Raw genomic sequence first — 15120 nt, 5'->3', positions numbered from 1 at the left:
ATTTATTGTGCGCTCACTAAGCGCTTGGGAGAGTACACTATAACAATAGTATATTGTTATACTATATATAGTATATATATATATACTATATATAGAGAAGCAGCGTGGCTCAGTGGAAAGAGCCCGGGCTTTGGAGTCAGAGGTCATGGGTTCGAATCCCAGCTCTGCCACTTGTCAGCTGTGTGACTGTGGGCAAGTCACTTAACTTCTCGGTGCCTCAGTTACCTCATCTGTAAAATGGGGATTAAGATTGTGAGCCCCACGTGGGACAACCTGATTCCCCTGTGTCTACCCCAGCGCTTAGAACAGTGCTCTGCACATAGTAAGCGCTGAACAAATACCAACATTATTATTATAACAAGAAACAGACACGTTTCCTGCCCGCAACGAGTTTACAGTCTAGAGGGGAGTTGTATCCTCCATCGCCTAGAGGACAGCTACCTAAGTGAAATCACTCCCCCTGCTTGGTAACATCCCGGTCACTGCACTGTAGGTCTAAAACTCTTAAAACACGAGGGGGGCAGGGAGATGGCTGTGGGAGAATAAAGTGGTGGGGGGAGGGAAAAGTGAGGTTAGCACATTTTCCAAACTCAACGGAGCCCAACCCGATACCAGCCCAACCCTGGACCCTCCTCCAGGGGCCCACACGGCCCAGGCCTAACTCTCTGCCTCGCTCTTAAAATGACCAGGGTAAAAGGGCTAAAGGTGGGGCAGGTATCCACTAGGGAAGCAAATCTGAAGGAAGGGGAATTTTTTATGGTATTTGTTAAGGTATTTTTTATGGTATTTCGTCTATCCCGCCGCCGACCTCTCACCCACATCCTGCCTCTGGCCCTCCCTCCCCAAATCCAGCGGACAAGTACTCTCCCCGGTTTCAAAGCCTTACTGAAGACAGATATCCCACAAGAGGCCTTCCCTGACTAAGCCCTCCTTTCCTCTTCTCACACTACCTCCTGCGTCGCCCTGACTTTCTCCCTTTATTCATCCCCCTCCCCCACAGCACTTATGTAAATATCTGTCATTAATTTATTTATGTATTTATTTACATTAACGACCGTCTCCCCCTCTAGACTGTAAGCTCGTTGTCAGCCGGGAAGGAGTCCGTTTATTGTTATATCGTACTCTCCCAAGTACTTTGTACAGTGCTCTGCACACATGAAGTGCTCAGTAAATACGAGCGAATGAATGAATGAAGCGCTTACTATGCGACAAACACTGTGCTCGGCACTGGGGCAGATACAAGCGAATTAGGTTGGACACAGTCCCTGTCCCGCATGGGGCTCACGGTCAAAGTAGGAGGGAGAACAGGAGAACTGAGCCACGGAGAAGTTACGTGACTTGCCCGAACCCACAGAGCAAGCCTTTGGCAGATGCAGGATTAGAACTCGGTTCCTCTGACTCCCCGGCCATACTGCTTCCCGTAAATGACTTCTGGAGGTTTTCTTTGCCTTGGAGTTTAATATTAGTCAAGGGGGGAGGGGTGTCACTGAGGAGAGAGTGGGTCCTGGAACACCGTGTTCTAGTTTATACGCACACAGTGGCCAGCCCGTCACCAGGGAATCAGAATCTCAAACTACCACCTCCCTTCCAGGAAGATCCAACCAGCTCACTGAACTGGAGCCTCTGGGAATGGGTTGGTATTATTATGAATATTACTGCTACTACTACTAATAATAATCCTGGTGAAGCACTTACTTTGTGCCAAGCGCTGTACTACATGCTGGGGTAGATACAACATAATCAGGTTGGATACAGTCCCTGTGCCACTCTTAGACTGTGAGCCCAAGGGTTCCCCCCTCTAGACTGTAAGCTTGTTGTGGCCAGGGAACGTGTCTTTTGTATTGTAATAATAATGATGATGGTACTTGTTAAGCACTTAATATGTGCCAAGCACTGTTCTAAGCGCTGGGGGATACGAGGTGATCAGGTTGTCCCACATGGGGCTCCCGCTCCTCATCCCCATTTTACAGATGAGGTCACTGAGGCCCAGAGAAGTGAAGTGACTTGCCCAAAGTCACCCAGCCGACAAGTGGCGGAGCTGGGATTAGAGCCCACGACCTCTGACTCCCAAGCCCAGGCTCTTGCCGCTGAGCCCCGCTGCTTCCCCAACCCAAGCGTTTAGTGCAGTGCTCTGCAGACAGTAAGTGATCAATAAATAACACTGATGGATTGATAAGATGGAGGGAGAACTGGTCTCGTATCCCCATTTTACCGATGAGGTAACTGAGGCACAGGGAAGTTTGTATTGTTTCGTTTTCTAATGGTATCTGTTAAAGCGCTTACTGTGTGCCAGGCACTGTTCTGAGTGCCGGGGAAGATACGAGCTAATCGGGCCGGGCACAGTCCCTGTCCCACGTGGGGCTCACAGACTTTATCCCCATTTTACAGATGAGGTGACCGAGGCCCAGAGAAGTGAAGTGACTTGCCCAAGGTCACCCCGCAGACAAGTGGAAGAGCTGGAATTAGAACTCAGGACCCCCCGGCTCCCGGGCCTGTGCTCTATCCACTAGGCCGTGCTGCTTCGAGTTAAGTGGCTTGCCCAAGGCCGCAGTGCAGGCAAGTGGCAGAGCTGGGACTAAAACCCGAGTCCCCCGACTCCCAGTCCCATGGTCTTTCCACTAGGCCACGCTCCTTCCCCTAAAGCCATCCCAGCTGAGGTCAGGCTGGGTTCAGATGAGCTTTCAGCGTCCGACAAATCCTTGCTTCGGGTGGGTGCCGCCCAACAAGTAATCTCATAAGAGTGGAACCAGAAATGGATGCATCGTCTTGAGATTGTCTGTCTGCCTCCAGAATTTGCGCCCTGGACCGTCTCTGGTTCTGGTTCTGCTTTCCTGCTTAGGGGTGTCTCAGTCACTGGCTTGTGGCCGCTATCGGACTAGGCCAGCACTGGCAGGATGTCCATTCAGTGAGGGCGATGGCCCCGCACCTTTACGGGCCGGTTTCCCAGTCTCACACTCATCCCTGGCTCCTGACAAGATGGGAGAGTTTGTAATCAGGGCTGAAGAGACCCGAAACGGCAGCTTTCTGACCCGTTGGCTCTTTGATGTCTGTTCCCTCCCAGTCCCCATCCCCGCTAAAATCCCCGCCCCGTTTTCGCTCCCACGTTTGAAATGAAAAATTGGCACCTGTGGCTAGTAGTACGCCATAGGTTGGTTTCTCAGGGCCCAGTTGGATGTGGTCCTGAATTTGGGGTTTGCTTTCTGTGTGACCTGGGGCAAGTCATTTCACTTCACAGCAGGCAAGCATCAGGGTCGGGGTTAGAACTGAGTCCCTCCGACTCTCAGGCCTGTACCCTTTCCACTTGCTCACGGTGTTTCAGGGCTCTGACAAGGGGACAGGCTCCAGATGGAGCTCTCCGGTCCCTCCCTCCTCCTGCCCCTTCTTCAACTCTCCCATCTTTCCCAGAGGTATCTCCAGAGGAGATCTCCCACCTCCTCTCAAAATCCACTCCTCCACCGGCACCTCCGACCCCATCCCCGCATACCTTATCCAATCACCTGCCCCCTCCCGTCTTCCTTCCCTGACCACCGTCTTCAACCGTTCTCCGATGGCTTCTTCCCTGCTGCTTTCAAACATGCCCAGGTCCCCCCCCATCCTCAAAAAACCCTCCCTTGACCCCACGACTCCCTCCAATCATCACCCCCCTCCCCCACCATTCCTCTCCAAACTCTTTGAGCGAGTTGTCTACACCCGCCGCTGCCTCTATTTCCTCACTTCCAATTCCCTCCTTGACGTGCCCTCCAATCTGGAATCCACCCCCTTCACTCCACAGAAACTCCCCTCTCTAAGGTCACCAATGATCTCAATCAATCGATCATATTTATTGAGTGCCTACTGTGTGCTAAGCACTGTACTAAGTGCTTGGGAGAGTACACCGTAACAGTATAACAGACGCATTCCTTGTCCACAGTGAGTTTACGGTCCCGATGGGGTCGCCTCTGTGCCAAATCTGATGGCCTTTACTCCATTCTAATCCTCCTTGACCTCTGAGCTGCCTTCGATGCTGTCGACCACTACCTTCTCAAGAAAACAATATCCAACCTTAGCTGCAGTAACACCGTCCTCTCCTGGTTCTCCTCCCCTCTCTCTGGCCGCTCATACTCAGTCTCTTTCGGGGGCTCCTCCTCTGCCTCCCATCTGCTAACCGTGGGAGTCCCCCAGTGCTCGGTTCTGAGTCCCCTTCCATTCTCCATCTACACCCGCTCCTTTGGAGAACTCATTCTCTCCAGTGGCTTCGACTACCATCTCGATGCGGACGATTCCCAAATCTCCATTTCCAACCCGGATCTCGGTCTCGTATTTCCTTCTGCTTTCGGTACGTCTCTACTTGCGTATCTTGCCAACACCTAAAACTTAGTATGTCCGAAACAGAACTCCACATCTTCCCACTCAAACCCTGTCCTCACCGTGACTTTCCCATCGGTCAGCGCCACCATCCTCCGTGTCTCACAAGCCCATAACCTTGGCGTTATCCTCGAGCCATTTCTCTCGTTCAACCTACATATTTGATCTGTCCCCAGATCCTCTCAGTTCTACCTTCACGTTACTAAAATCCACCCTTTCCTCTCCATCCAGACTGCTACCACGTTATTCCAAACTCTTATCCTATCCCACCTCGATTACTGCCTCCGCTCCTTTCTGACCTCCCTGCCTTCTGTCTCTCCCCACTTCGGTCCAGACTTCGCTCTGCCGCCCGGATCATTTTCCTACAGAACCGCTCAGTTCACGTTTCTCCACCCCTCAAGAACCTCCGGTGTTTGCCCATCCACTTCTGCATCAAACAGAAACTCCTTACCGCTGTCTTTAAAACTTTCGGTCACCTTGCTCCCACCTCCCACACCTTACCTCCCCAATTTCCTCCTACAAACCCAGCCCGCATGCTTTGCTCCTCTAAATGCCAATCTGCTTCTCTAACGCCAACCTACTCACTCTACCTTGATCTTGTCTATCCCGCCGCCGATCCCTCGCCCACATCCTGCCTCTTTCCTGGACCTCTCCCCCCATTCGTATATCTGACAGACCACCACCCTCCCCACCTTGAAAGCCTTCTTAAAAGCACACCTCCACCAAGAGGCATTCCGCGACCGAGTGCTCCTTTCCTCTTCTCCCACTTCCTTCTGCATCGCTTTTGCATCCTTATTTCACCCCACCCTCAGCCCCACAGCACTTATGGACATACCCTGTAATTTATTCATTTATATGAATGTCTACCCCTCTAGACTGTAAGCTCCAATCAGTCAATCAACGGTATTCACTGAGCGCTTACTATGTGGAGAGCACTGTACTAAGCGCTTGGGAGAGTACAATGCAACGGACTTAACGGCCACGTTCTCTGCTTACGGTCTAGAGGGACTCACAGCGGGCAGGGAATGTGTCTTCCAACTCTGTTATACCGTGCCCTCCCAAGTGCTTAGTGCACCCTGTAAGCACTCAGTAAAAATGATTGATAGCATAAAAGATAAAGTATTTCCATTTCTTTTTTACTCATATTTTACCTGATGAGAATTCAGTAAAATCTAAAGCCAAACCAAAGAACCAATCAGTGGTACTTACTGAGCACTTACTGTGTGCAGAACACAGTACTAAGTGCTTGGGAGAGTACAGTACAATACAAAGAAGCAATTTAAATGTGTATGCGGGAATTCTCTGGCTAGCTCTCTTAATCGGTTCCGTGAAAATAAAATGTTATGCAAAAGCATAGTAGGTGGTTGATCGTTTCCCATAGGAAAAATATAATATCCATCCGGTATGTGCCCAAGACAAAAAAATGACCCCCCCAAAATGTGATAAGACAGTACGAAAAATAGAGTTCCAGGTTGAGATGGCAATGTAAATACGTACAAGATAATAAAGTACTTTGAATTCGTTCTTTTTGCGTTCCCGTGTCATTATTTAATTTTTCAAAGTGCTATCTTTCACATCCTATTCAGCAGAAAGACACCTTGCGCTAACACACTAGAGGTCCGTCATTAATCTCATGCCAGACAAGAACAGTGGTTGGTGAAATGAACTTTTAATCTCTTTATCCAAATCCCAATACTTCAAAAGTTGCCAGGCAGGGGAAGGAAACTGTAAGTTCCCCCTCCAGACTTTAAGTTCCTTGTGGGCACGGAAGGTGTCGACCGACTCTGATGTACTGTACACTCCCAAGCAGTTAGCAGAGACCCCTGCGCATAGTAAGTGCTCAATTAATATGACCGATTGGTTGATTGAGAGAGAGTGTGAAAGGAAGGTGGTGTTTAAGCCAAGGTAAACTTCTCAATCAATCAATCAGTGGTATTTATTGAACATTTACGGTGTGCAGAACGCTGTACTAAGTGCTGGGGAGAGTACAGTGTAACAGAGTCGGTAGACACAATGAGCTTGCAGTCTAGAGCACTAGAGTCAAACATTCATTAGTGTTTGAAAAATGTAGAAGCGGGAATCCCTGGACCTCCCTCTTCTCCTTGCTGCTGGGTAGGATGACCAGGCAGCAAGAGAAGGGGGAGCCCATTCCTAACAATAATAGCAATAATAATAAGTAATCATTCAGCACGTACTATGGGTTAAGTATTATGCTAAGCACTGGGGTAGACGGAGCCAATCAGGTCAGGCGCGGTCCCCTTCCCAAAGCATAATGGGGAAGGAAAACAGACCCTTCCTTTTATTTCTGGCCTGGCAGGGATCAGCTCTTTGTCAGCCTGTTTTAGCTCTACCGATCCAGGCCAATACCGACTAGCGGTGTTTCTGGGCAACTGGCATCGGGTAGACTCTGGCCCACTTAGGGTTCTACCTTTGGGAGCTTCAGGGACTTCCTGGGGACAAGGGTGTTGTAAGACAGCTGAGAAGTACTCTACTTTTTTTTCCTTATTGCCCTTTGTTAAGCACTTACTCTGCGTCAACCACCGTCCTAAACTCTGGCTTAGCTACAAGCTCCAGGTTGGAGCCGGTCCCTGTTCCACCTGGGGCTCCCAGTCTATGTGCTGGATCCCCATTTTACAGTGGAGGAAACCGAGGCACAGATAAGTTCAATGACTTGCCCAAGGACACCCAGCAGGCAAGTGACAGAGGCGAGATTAGAAATCAGATCCCTGTAAGGAGTCCGAGGACCTGGATCCCCAGTCCCTTCTTTAGCCAATATTCTCAAATCCTTTTTCTCTCTTTCCCCTCTCCCCCGAGCAGTATGGCTAAGCGGCATCTCTACCCAGAGATGGTAAACTGGAAAGTGGGACAGAAAGGGGGAATTTCTTTGCTCAGAAGAATTCACTAGAAGGTTTAATTGTTCTACAGGAGGAAGTCAATGGTGAGAACCTGTGGTTGTTTTAAGTGACTTCAATCATTCTCAAAAGTCCCAACGCCTTTCATCTTTCTCTTGGCTCTGTGTCAAATTAGCTGGCAAGTCTGTATTCCCCCAGCATATTATCACTAATGCATGCCCCCTATCTTCAGTGGAGCACAATTTTAAAGGCTCCTTGGACATTATGGATCTGTTAACCCCGATCTAGCTCTCTCCCGTCAGGGCTGAAAAGATCCAAAATGGTGGATTTCTGCCTTTCCAGCCCATCGATGTCTGTTCCCTGCCCGTCCCCGTCCCTGACCCCCAAACTTTTGTACTTTAAATTACAAATGGGTAAATGTCCCTGGGAACAAAAGATTGGGGTGTTTTCTTAATGCAGAATTGGTTACATTTCCTTCCTCACAGAAATTATCTGAGTTTGATAGTGCCTGGCTAAGTGTACAAAGTGTCCATCGAAAGTCTTTTTGCAGTGGCAACTTAATTAGCTTGGAGCCAAGCTTTTAAACTCCAGAAGTCTCCCAAATATGAGGTCAGCGTGTTCTGAGAGGAAAGGCAGAAAGCTACCTTTCAGACAAAGACAGATCTTCAAATGCAAAATCCAGATTGTTAGGCATGACTGACCGACATGGCCCAGAAGGACACCTTGACGCCGTGCGTTCTCTGTCTCTGCAGGTTCTGGCCAGGCACCTCTTTCATTAGCATTTCTGGCCTGCGAGCTCTTACTGAGCAGTTGGGTTTGGGATCTACTCCCCGTGAGGCTTGTGCCTCTTCGGGGAAGAGATCCATGTCTGTTGCAAGTACCCGGGGGATGTCCTGCAGCTGTTAGGGGGTATGGTTTGGGGGTGCAGCCCTGCTATGTGCTGATCTGAGCCCTTGGGAGCAATGTCTTTAAAAAAAAAAAAGGTATTTGTTAAGCACTTACTATGTGTTAAGCACTGTTATAAGCACTGGGGTAGATATGAGGTTATCAGATTGGATATGGCCCCTATCCCACGTGGGGCTCACAGTCTAAATAGGAGGCAGTGGGATGTAATCCCCATTTGACGGTTGAGGAAACTGAGGCACAGAGAAGTGAAGTGACTTGCCCAAGGTCACACTGCAAGCAAGTGGCAGAGCCAGGATTAGAACTCAGTTCCCCTGACTCCCAGGCCCCTGGTCTTTCTACTAGACCGGGCTGCTTCTCTACTAGACCGCCACATGCAATCGATTATTAACAATAATAATAATAATATTAATAACAATGATGGTATTTCTTAAGCACCTACTATGCGTCAAACCCTGTTCCAAGCACTAGGGTAGATACAAGTTAATCAGTTCAGACACAAGTCCCCCTTCCCCGTGGGGCTCGGAGTCTCAGTGGGAGGGAGATCAGGTATTGAATGCCCATTTTACAGATGAGGAAACTGAGACCCAAGGTCACACAGCAGGTAAGAGGGGGAGCGGGGATTAGGACCCAGGTCCTCTGACTCCCAGGCAATGATACTCAATAGGAGACGTGGTCTTTCTGAGACTGCTCATCTAAAACTGTCAGTTTGACCCTGCTAACATTTTTGCCAAAGAATATCTTTACTTACTCCAAAGCAAAGTCGATTGATACAGAAAGAAAAAAAAATGTATTGAAAAGGAGAGAACCAAGTGTTGGTCATTACTCAGGCCACTGCAGTACGGGAGTTATCATAAACTGAACCGAAGCAGCGTGGTTCAGTGGAAAGAGCGCCCGGGTTTGGGAGTCAGAGGGCATGGGTTCGAATCCCGGCTCCGCCACGCGTCAGCTGGGTGACTGTGGACACGTCACTTCACTTCTCTGGGCCTCGGCGACCTCATCTGTAAAATGGGGATGAAGACTGTGAGCCTCACGTGGGACAACCTGATTACCCTGTAAATCTCCCCCGGGGCTTAGAACGGTGCTCGGCGCATAGTAAGCGCTTAACAAATACCAATGTTATTATTGATATTGAGACCTAGTAGAAGGAGCATGAGATCGGGAGTCAAGAGACTAGGGTCCTGTTGCGTCTCTGCCACTGGCCTGCTGTGTGACCTTGGAGAAGTCACTCGAGTTCTCGCTCCTCAATTTTCTTATCCATAAAATGGGGCTAAAATAGATACCTGCTCTCTCTACCTCTTAGATTGTGCACCCCGCGGGTGGGACGGGGATTGGGCCTGAGCCGAACTGGGAAGCGGCATGGCTTAGTGGAAAGAGCCGGGGCCTGGGAGTCAGAGGTCATGGGTTCCAATCCCAGCCCCGCCACTTGTCAGCTGGATGACTTTGGGCCAGTCACTTCACTTCTCTGTGCCTCAGTGACCTCATCTGGAAAATGGGGCTTAAGACCATGAGCCCCACGTGGGACAGCCTGATTATCTTGATTCTACCCCAGTGCTTAGAACAGTGCGTGGCACACAGTAAGCGCTTAACGAATGCCATCACTGTTAATTTAATTCACTCGATCATAATTATTATTAATAATAATAATGATAATGGTACTCATTTAGCACTTACTATGTGCCAAGCATTGTTCTAAGCGCTGGGGTGGATACAAGGTAATCAGGTTGTCCCGCGTGGGGCTCACAGTCTTAATCCCTATTTTACAGATGAGGGAACTGAGGCACAGAGAAGTGAAGTGACTCGCCCAAGGTCACACAGCAGACAAGCGGCGGAGCCGGGATTAGAATCCACGTCCTCTGACTCCCAAGCCCATACTCTTTGCACCAAGCCATGCTGCTGAACGCTTGCTGTGTGCAGAGCACTGTACTAAGCGCTTGGGAGAGTACAGTATAGCAGTAGACACATTTCCCACCCACAACGAGCTCACAGTCTAGAGGGGGAGATAGACATTAATATAAATAAATAAATGACAGATCTGTTCATAAGCGCCACGGGGCTGGGATGGGGGATGAATCAAGGGAGCAAGGCAGGGTGACGCAGAAGGGAGTGGGAGGCGAGGAAAGGGGGGGCCTAGTCAGGGCAGGCCTCTGGGAGGAGACGTGCCTTCAATAAAGCTCTGAAGGGGAGGAGAGTAACCGTCTGTCAGATTTGAGGAGGGAGGGCATTCCAGGCCAGAGGGAGGATGTGTCCGAGCGGTCGCGGCGAGAAAGACGAGATCGAGGGGCGCAGAGAAGGTTGGCATTGGAGGAGCGAAGCGTGAGGGCCGGGTTGTGGTACGAGAGTAGCGAGGTGAGGTAGGAGGGGGCAAGGTGACTGAATGCTTTAAAACCCATGGTGGGGATGGGAAACCACCGTAGTTTCTTGAGGAGCAGGGCAACACGTCCTGAATGTTTTAGTGGAAAATGATCCGGGCAGAAGTGTGAAGTACCGAGTGGAGTGGGGAGAGACAGGAGGCTAGGAGGTCAGCAAGGAGGCTGTTACAGTAATCGAGGCAGGAGAGGATAAGCCATTGTATTAACGTAGCAGCATTTTGGATGGAGAGGAAAGGGAGGATTTTAGCGACGCCGTGGAGGAGGAACTGACAGGACTTGGCGATGGATCCAATATGTGGGTTGAATGAGAGAGAGGAGTCAAGAAATAACGCCAGGGTACCGGGCTCGTGATACAGGAAGGATGGCGATGCCATCTACAGTGATGGGCAAATCACGGGGAGGACAGGGTCTGGGAGGGAAGACGAGGAGTTCTGTTTTGGACGTGTTAAGCTCGAGGTGCGGGAGGACATCCAAGTAGAAAGATCTTGAAGGCAGGAGAAGATGTGAGACTGCAGAGAGGGAGGGAGATCAGGGCCGGAGGCGCAGATTTGGGCGTCATCCGCCTAGAGGTGGTAGTTGAAGCCATGGGAGCAAATGCATTCTCTAAGGGAGTGGGTGTAGATGGAGAATAGAAGGGGAACCGGAACTGAACCTCAAGGGACCCCCACTGTTAGGGGGTGGGAGGCAGAGGAGGAGCCTGCGAAGGAGACTGAGAATGAGCGGCCAGAGAGATAAGAGGAGAACCAGGAGAGGACAGTGTCAGGGAAGCCAAGGTTGGAGAATGTTTCCGGGAGCAGGGGGTGGTCGACAGTGTCGAAGGCAGCTGAGAGGTCACGGCGGATTAGGATGGAGTAGAGGCTGTTGGATTCGACAAGAAGGAGATCATCGGTGACCTCTGAGAGGGTGGTTTCTGTGGAGTGAAGGGGGCGGAAGCCAGCTCGGAGGAAGCCAAGGAGAGCACTGGGGAAGAGGAATTTGAGACGGCGGGGGTGGACAACTCGCTCGAGGAGTTTGGAGAAGAATGGTAGGAGGGATATGGGGCGATAAGTGGAGGAAGCTAGGAGGTCCAGGGAAGGGTTTTTTTAGGACAGGGAAGACATGGGCATGTTTTTTATTGAGTGCTACTGTGTGCAGAGCACTGTAATAAGCGCTTGGCAGAGTACATTGCAACAGAGTTGGCACTCATGTTCCCTCTCCACAAGGAGTTTACAGTCTCAAGGCAGGAGATGTTAAGTGATTCGCCTCAGGTAACGCAGCAGGCAAGTGGCAGAGCTGGGAAAACTCCTCTACTAAGTAAACAAGGTAAAAAAAAAAGAAAGAAAAAGAGACCATTTTCAGGAAAGTTCTTAGACGAAAATGTCATGGCTAATTGGTTAGTCAAAACAAAAATAAATTATTTTGTCGGCCACGCATTTTATTTGGAAATTACGAAAACGGTCCGGAATTCTACTGGTCACAGTGATTTACATAAGTTGCTGGAGGTTGCAACAGAAGTACATTTAGTACTGGTTTGTTCTAAAGACATTTGGAAAGAGTTGGAGAGAAGTACACCTTGATTAGCTGGATATAAAGCAACTGAACAGCACAGTGAGTCAGAAAAATTAGGAACGCACTGCTCAGACTCAGCAACCCAAGAAGCCAAGAACTAGCATTTCGCGGGTGCTTGGAAGGGTAAAGTTGAGCAAAATGAGAATTTTGCTGTACTGGCCCATTGGAGAGAGTAGCAAACTATAAGCACATACAACATATGTGTTACTGGCCAGCCTATGTTCTGACTTTGACGGCGGCAATGGGATTCTTGGAAGAAGCCTCTGATGGTTGCGTTCCCTGACGTCCACGCTATTATTTCGGAAGGTACAGTGGATAGCACCTCTCAGGGTCGCACCTGGAGCGTTCCCAGTACTCTACCAGTGTCGACTAGGGGAGGGAGAGTCAAGCAGGGCATATCCGTTCCACTCCTAGGTTGGGCAGTGGCCAGCGAGTGGAAGGCCGTCTGCTAAAAGTCAATCCTCACTTGTGCTGGGCAGCAGTGGCACGGGAGAGAGTCGGGGTGGAGAGTCAGGTTTATTGCGTGGAAGGAGGCAACGGTAAACCGCTTCCATATTTTTACCAAGAAAACTCTCCGGATCCACGACCAGAACGACTGCAGGCGGAGGTGGGGCATTCTGGGAGAGATGCGTCCGTGGCGTCGCTATGGGTTGGACACGACTCGACAGCCTAAGACAACGACAGTGGATAGAGCTCACGCCTGGGAATCAGAAGATCGTGGGTTCTAATCCCAGCTCTGCCACTTGTCTGCTGTGTGACCTTGGGCAAGTCACTTCACTTCTCTGGGCCTCAGTGACCGCTTCTGTAAAATGGGGGTCAAGACCGGGAGCCCCATGGGAGACAGGGACCGTGTCCAACCTGATTTGCTTGTATCCACCCAGCGCTCAGTACGGTACCTGGCACACAGTAAGCGCTTAACAAATGCCGCAGTTACTGTTATTATCTAATATTGGTAAAGTTTCCTTTTACATTTCCCACTTTAGTTCCTCTCGTTACCCACTACAGACCACTTGTCCGTGAATTTATCCAAACCTCTCTTGGAATTTACTGATGTTTTGCCCGCTCGATTTCTTCCGGTAACAAAATCCAGGTGCTTACCTTCCACTGGGTGAAGAAGTGTTTCCTTTGTTTGGAACCTTATCAGCCTCAAAAGCCAGTGGGTGTCCCTCCATCCTGGTCCCGAGGAATTTGGTGAAAAGCAAATTACGTGTTCGCCCAATCCACACCCTTCATGATTCTGTAGGCTTTAATCACGGCCCTCTCAGCTTGCATCTTTCTAAATCGAAGAATTCCAATCTTTTCAGTCTGTCCTTATAAGGCAGCTCCCACTAGACTGTAAGCTCCTCGAGGACAGGGATGGGATCTACCAACTCTATAGTACCGTGCTCTCCCAAGTGCTTAGTACTCTGCACACAGTAAGCACTCAGCAAATACCACTGATGGATCAATTCCCCATTCTCCTGATCATCTGGACTGCCGCTCTCTAGTCCCTTCTCCAGTTCTGTGATCTTTCTAATTGCACGCAGTATTCTGTCAGAAAGACCTGGGTTCTAATCCCGGATCTGCCACTTGTCTGCTGTGTGACCTCGGGCAAGTCGCTTTACTTTTCTGTGCCTCATATCCCTCATATCTGTAAAATGGGGGTTAAGATTGTGAGCCCTACTTGGGACAGGGACTGTGTCCAACCCGATTATCTTGTACCTACTCCAGCACTTAGAACAGTGCCTGTAAGAGTAAGAGTAAGGGTTTAACAGATACCACAGTCATTACTATTATGCAAGTATACCATGGCCCAATTCTGCCTTTTATTTTGTTTTCTATCCCCTCCCTTAATGATTTCCAGCATTCCGTTGGCTAATTTGGCCACACTGTCACATGCTGGATCTCTGAGTTAAAGGAAAAGTCAACAGTGACTCTGAGATCACATTTCTGAGTCATGAATGAGCCCTCCAAATCAATCATCGTGTAGTTGTAATCTGGATGATTTTTCCCTGTGAGCATTACCTTATACTAGCTCACATTAAAATGCATCTTCCATCCATCAGCCCACTCATTAACTTTTCTGAGGTCTTCCTGCAGTTTGCCCTCATCTACCTGTCGTTTTGCTCCCCTGAAGAGTTCGACATCACCTGCCGACCTGGAGATTGCACTACACCCTGCCAACCCAAAAGCTGGTAAATAAAATTATATCTTAATCTGTTGGACACCGTAATACTGCAAATGCAACCTATTTTCATTATTGGAAAAACTGGCCTGCCTGGGGCTGTGACACTTCGGCAGTTTGGGACAGTACCGAAAAGCTTCTCTAGCAGAAGCAGTCGCTTCCCTTGAGACCCAGATCCAGGTAACAGAAGGGCAATAAGCAAAGTAAGCTATACCCACCTTGATGTTTGTGTTTCTCTTAGACATATCATGTCACTCAGCTGGCTGCCCCCCAGGGAAAGAGGATCTGTGGGATAACAGGGCCGGAGACTCTCTCCACCGACCCCTCATCCACGTCCTGCCTCTGGCCTGGAACCCGCCCGTCCATATCTGATAGACCTCTCCTTCCAAGCCTTATTAATAATGTTGGTATTTGTCAAGCGCTTACTATGTGCAGAGCACTGTTCTAAGCGCTGGGGGAGATACAGGGTAATGAGGTCGTCCCACGTGAGGCTCACAGTTAATGCCCATTTTACAGATGAGGTAACTGAGGCACAGAGAAGTTAAGTGACTTGCCCACAGTCACACAGCTGACAAGTGGCAGAGCCGGGAGTCGAACCCATGACCTCTGACTCCGAAGCCCAGGCTCTTTCCACTGAGCCACGCTCCTCAGGAAATTCACATCTCCTCCAAGAGACCTTTCCCGACTAAGCCCTCATTTCCCCTACTCCCCCTCCATTCTGCTTCACACTTGCACTTGGACCTGTTCCCTTTAAGCACCCCATCCTCAGCCCCACAGCACTTATGTCCATATCCATAGCTTAATTGTAATGTCTGTCTTCCCCTCTGGATTGTAAGCCCTTATCATCATCATCATCATCATCATCATCGCCATCATTTTCAATGGCATTTACTGAGCACTTACTATGCGCAGAGCCCCGTACTAAGCACTGTACTAA

Source organism: Ornithorhynchus anatinus, chromosome X5 (genome assembly GCF_004115215.2).
Source record: "Ornithorhynchus anatinus isolate Pmale09 chromosome X5, mOrnAna1.pri.v4, whole genome shotgun sequence".
NCBI classification, from domain to species: domain Eukaryota; kingdom Metazoa; phylum Chordata; class Mammalia; order Monotremata; family Ornithorhynchidae; genus Ornithorhynchus; species Ornithorhynchus anatinus.
Note: the sequence above shows the minus strand (reverse complement) of the source record.